We start from the raw sequence: 6,055 nt of genomic DNA on the forward strand, positions 1-6,055 counted from the left end.
CCCTCTTGTCCTGCCTCTTCCTCACTAAGAGGTTACTGTCAGTCAATCAGCTGGATAAGAAACACTGCCCCAGTATCCCAGTGTTGACCAGTACATGCTACATTGCTAAGTTTTGTCAAGATGAATGTTTGACTGCTGAGCACCTGCCAGGATTATTCTCTCACTTTCATTTGCAGTACAGAGCATCATGTACGTTTTCAAATGAATATCATGCAATGCACACTGTAGGAATGAAACTATGACTCTCACTCTATCTTTCTCTCTCTTTCTCACACACACACCCACAGAAAATGAAAATCAACAAATGAATGCCTCTGTTGTCTAAGAAATACCAGTACATTTTCAGGTTAGGGTTTCTGGAACACTAAACCTCATTAGTAATGTTGTCCCTAAAAATGTACAATTAATGACACTTTTCTAAAAGTATGTATGACTCATAATGCATTTCAATTCTATTTTACTCTTTGACAATGGTTTCAGTTAGAATAAACAAGAAGAGAATGTAAAAGCACATGTTTTGAGAGGGGATTACTAAAATGAACTTGTAAAATTATACTGCACAGTGCAGGCTACGTTCAAAATTAGGTAAATAGAGTTATTTTTAACAGGCTACAACACTACCAACCTTCAACAAACACCGGTTTATCCATTTATGGTTCTTTAAACCTGAGAAAAAAGGAATGCTTGACAGGCAGCATGATGCAGGTTAGTTTATTTGGAACAAACCATAATTGATTCGGGTTTACTGAGAAGACGAGAATGAAATAGAGAACTTTTTGTGCAACAGAAAAGGCAAACAGTCTTTTTAGAGAGTTTCCTCTTCTTTGATCCTGTTTTTGAAGGCCATCATACCAGGTGATCATAGGCTTTCTGCAATTCACTGCCATAAAAAGACAGATAAACTGAAGCCAAAACCAGCAGGGTTCCACATGAAACAGCTCAGGTACCTTAAACCCCGATGGCACATATATGGAAATGCTGTCCATTCATGCAGCCACGCAATATTTAAATAATACTAATACGCTATGAATTGCTGTTTGAGAGCAGCACACTGAATAGCAGTTGGATTTGCACAAAATAATAATAATAATAATAATAATAATAATAATACATTTAATTCAATGAACATTTCTGTTGTCTGTCTCTGGTGTTTAAAATCCAAGATTAAGATCATTTTTAGAAGTACCTGAATCACATTTCAGACTTCAGATTACATTTTCATTTATGGTGAAGAATGCAGATGGAACAAAGATACTGAGGTTAACATAAACTCCAAAGGCACATTTAGTAACTTCAATTGTGCTGATGATTTGCTGCTTCCAAATTGGTGACTTTAACGTTATACCAGACACTGATACTAACTGAATGGCAGTGTGGTAATATAATCATTATATTGCATAAGCAATTACACCACATACCCTCAAGGGCACAAGACATGAATCTGTGTATTCAATTTAGATTTCCTGTGTGGGCTATCAGCTCTTCAGACAAATTATTATTCCAGTTATTAATGCAAATTATGAACATAATAATTTCATCCTGATTACTGTAAATACTATGCATGAGGAACATATAAAATGTAGCAAATATTATGTATGAAAATGATACTTTTCTGTACTAAAAACTGGTACCAAATGAACATTATAATTGACTTATACAAAAGTAACAATTATTTTAAAATTGCTTATATGAACTTCAGGAACAACGCAATAACTTTTAGACTAATTATATTTACATTTGCATAACTTGGCAGATGCACTATACTTTAAAAAGTGCTTTAAATTACAGTACAAGATTTTAGCAGGTAGAAACCCACAAGACAAATAATTTCATGTCTGCACAAATTGCACTTTTTTTTTTCTTTTTTGGGAACATTTGAGACAAAAGTCTGGCATACAACTGTGATCTCCAACAGAAATTCACACTAATATGCTCTGTCAACTATTATTTCCCCTCATGTTCAGTTTCAAAGATGAAAGTTGTGACAAATTCCTGTAACTGGCCATGCTAAAAACCATTGAGGCTAGCGGAATGTAAACCCGAAACTTTCGCAACATTGAAATGTGAAAAAATTTCCGCTTACCTTCAGAAAGAAGCATCATTTTGATGCCAGGAAATGTGGGTAGAAACGTTAGTAACAACAAAGGACAGATATGAGATAAACTGATTAGTGTAACGCTGGGTGTTTCATGAAGACATGGGAAATAAACCTGTGTGTCTCTAAAGATGTAATTACTGAGATAAAGAACATTGGAGGAATGTCTCACTCATCCAAGAGTAGTATTCTAGGGCATATTGACGATAAAGCTTGCTTCGTCTGTGGCAAGTTATTGTGGTAAGAACTACTTAAAATGTAGCAAGTTAGTAAAAAAACAAAAACAAATTTATGCTCCTACAAACATCAATCTGGAAATAAAGAGCCAGTTCTGAGCCAGTCCTCCAGTCGTTTTCCTTGCGGACCTGGAGTGGGTGTAGGTGTGGGGAAGGGGGGGGGGGCGGGCATAGTAATTGTGCTTAGGGACGGAGGAGAGGTGTGGGCGGGGGGGGGTAGTTTCATGATGTACCCACTTACGCAGGTTTTTTTTATTTACTGAAATTAACTCGGTCAACTACTTCATTCAGAGGTTCCGCGGCACTGCCCCACGACTCATATGAAAAGTGACAAGCCTTGTTCCTAAACCTGGGAAACACCCACACAATGATTTGAGTCAGGCTTACACTCATAAATACTCGTACTTCTGATGACACATACTAACGCACTACACACACCCCCCCCCCCCGCCCCAATGACACATGCACCTCCCCCCCCCCACCCACCCCCCAACCACCCACACATATAGACCACTACCCCCTTTGCAGAATTGTCATTTTACATCTTTGTACATAGTGGCTGTCATACTGTCCTGAGTTTAATGGATCTTCTAAAATGTCAGGTAGCATAAATGTTAGGCCAAATCAAGTAATTAAGCCAGAAGTTGGTATGAAAACCTGGTACAGCCCTCGTGGCCTACCACTGCTCTACACTATTTCACAGTTTCAATTCTCCAAAAGTAGAACTGTGTACATGTGTACAAAATGCATAGTCAATTTTGACATGTGTCCAAACATGCCACTGGAAGCACTTTACCCATTGTGTTCTTTTTACGATACATATTGCTCCACCTGCTGGAAATATTGATACATTACATAGTTATACAAACCGGAAATAAAAATACTCATATATGATTTAGGTTTTATTGCAGCAAATTTTGCAGTAGTAGTAATGGTTGTAGTTGTAGTAGTGATAGTAGTAGTAGTAATAATAGCAGTTTTTGAATGGACAGACCAGAACCCTCGGAACAACGCCCATGAACTGTTTGTGTATGTACTATGTGGATGTCTGTGCGTGTGTGTGTGTGTGTGTGTGTACAGATCCATCATTGTAAAGATTTTCATGTTTTATATGAATTCAATTTTTTTTAAATGAATCTGGTATTTTTAAATGAACCATGGATGAAGTTGCAGTCTGAGTTAGTTTCAGCAAAGATGGAAAGATTAATAAGACGGAAAACAACAATAGATAACAAAATGGAAATAGTTATTTACAAGTAAATGGAGAATGTCTACACATTGTAGTCAGATTGTAGTCAGCTGGAGAACCCCCTGGACATGTGTTGGGACAGTGACCACTCAAGTCTATGTGTTGGTCATGTAGGACAATGTGACAAAATAAACAAATTCATTGATTCAGTCCAACTAGGTAACCTCCTGAAAAAGTGTCAAAATGGAATGGCACTAGTGTCACAAAAATAATTTTTCATATAATTGACTTTTTGTCAAATTTGCATAAAAATGTGTTATTGACCGATGAGGTATTACTGACATATGGTAATCTACAAAATGAAAATGAAAAGACAAACAAAAAAACTATTGATTCTCATTCAAATCAGAACACTATTCCTCTTCATAATTTTCAAGCTTGCAAGGATAGAAAAACCACTGTGTTGAAATACAGGGTCTGTTCCTCTCAGGTTTCAGGCATTTTGATTTAGTCATTTTGCTTGAGTTCTGAGCGTAGTGCAGTAATGCTGATTGGTTGTTGCAGGCAGAAAGTAAAACAATGTAGACCAATAGCAGGCCAAATAACTCTTTAGCTGTCTGACTGATGAAATGTTGAATGGAGTGAACAGTCTTGTATTATTTTAATATATTATTAATTCAGACGCACAGGCCTTGAGTCTGTCTGTGACAAGGGGAAAGAATGAAGCTCATTGTTCCTTCGGGACTTTCTGTAGAATTATGTAAACTGACTGAATAGCAAATTAGCTTTCACTGGATCTGGAGAACTTGCACAAAGCAAGGCAAATACCATAGCAAGTCCAACTTAGCCCTGAAGATATAAGATATAGATAAATAGACTATGCTCATTTTATTTTTTGCCGTTGGTTTTTTAAAACATATACCTGTCAGGACAGCAATCTTAAATTATAACAAAATGTATGGTGTACAGTAATTTAAGTAAGACTCCCACAATTCTGTTTGTTTTTTGTTTTTCTAAATTAAAAAAAAAATCCTCATTTGATCTTGCTTGATAGGTTATCATTCCTGAGGCTTCATAATTAGCCTATAAATGTCATACATTTACAAATTGTGCTGTCTCAGTATTCTTGGTGTGAGTAGTTGAGCTGTACTGAGTAAACAAACTCAAATGAATGGTATATGGTCTCTATCTATATTCCCGTTAATACTTCCTGTTAAATTATTCACTGGTTGCCAACAATGAGAGAAGACTCATGACTTTACGCCCCTGAGGAAAACAAAAACAGAACTCAGGAAGGTTAATACCTGAGGTCAGTAACAAAAGAAGGATGGAGCCATCTTTAATAACCAATACCACGGCACTGAACAGTGATAATGTAGTTAGCTAGTATTCTGTATAGGTACAAATAAAACCACATGTCAGCAGTAATGAACTAGATTTCTCCTGATACTCGCGCTTTTAAATTAAAGCTCCCATTAAATAAATACTACATGGATAATGTGGGTTTGTAATGATCCCAGTGGCCATTGTTTTAAATAACATTTCACTGGTCCTTTGCCTACACTGATGTAATATGTGTGTCATACGTTAATGGCTGTTTTCCAAGCACTGTCTGTGGTTGCACAAACAGTATTGTTGTGGTAAAAGAGAAAGGAGTAATCTCCTAATTAGATCAGTGCTTTACTCTCTGCTTGTGCTCCTTGGTGGTCTCCTGTGCGTTACATAATATTTAATTCCTGCTGCTGGTTCAGAATCTTTTTGAATGAAATATTTGAAATTCACACAACCTCTTTATGCCCAAAGACTTCCCACACATTTAATGTTGTGTCTCTGTTATATCTAATGAGCGGACAGCATGGTTACATTACATTACATTACAGGCATTTGGCAGACGCTCTTATCCAGAGCGACGTACAACAAAGTGTATAACCATAACCAGGAACAAGTATAACAAAACCCCTAGAGAGAAGTACCGGTCCAAGTGCAGGGAACAACTGTGGTTAGAACCACATTGACAAAGTATACAGTCTCAGACATTAGATGCTCTTTCTTTTCTACTTTCCCTCTTCCTGCCTTCAACTCCCTATCACCTTCTGTATCTTCCCTCACATCAATCAACCTCTGACCTCTCAGACATAATGGAACTACAGGTCCCATCACTCCTGCTGTTAGGAGATGACTCAGACTTATGCAGGTCTTTAAATTCACAGGTATACACATTGCCCCCTTGATTTCCTCTATTATTGCATATTTGTCATACTGATAGATCTTCAGATCTTTAGACAAAATGTAATATTAGAAGGTATACCTGGCTGTGTGTGTGTATTTGAGTGTGCATGTGTGCACATGTGTGTGCAGGAAGAGCAGGGAATTCTGCATGTGTGTAAGCATGTGTGTACGTGCACGTCTGTTCGAATGTGCATGTCTGTTTTGTCTGTTCGAATGTGCATGTCTGTTTTTGGGCATACAACATATGTGTGTTATTGTGGTGCGTGGATAGCAGGCCAAGCTTTCTGTCTGCGTGTCATGGTGTCA

The sequence above is a fragment of the Anguilla anguilla genome, chromosome 7 (genome assembly GCF_013347855.1).
Source record: "Anguilla anguilla isolate fAngAng1 chromosome 7, fAngAng1.pri, whole genome shotgun sequence".
NCBI classification, from domain to species: Eukaryota; Metazoa; Chordata; class Actinopteri; order Anguilliformes; family Anguillidae; genus Anguilla; species Anguilla anguilla.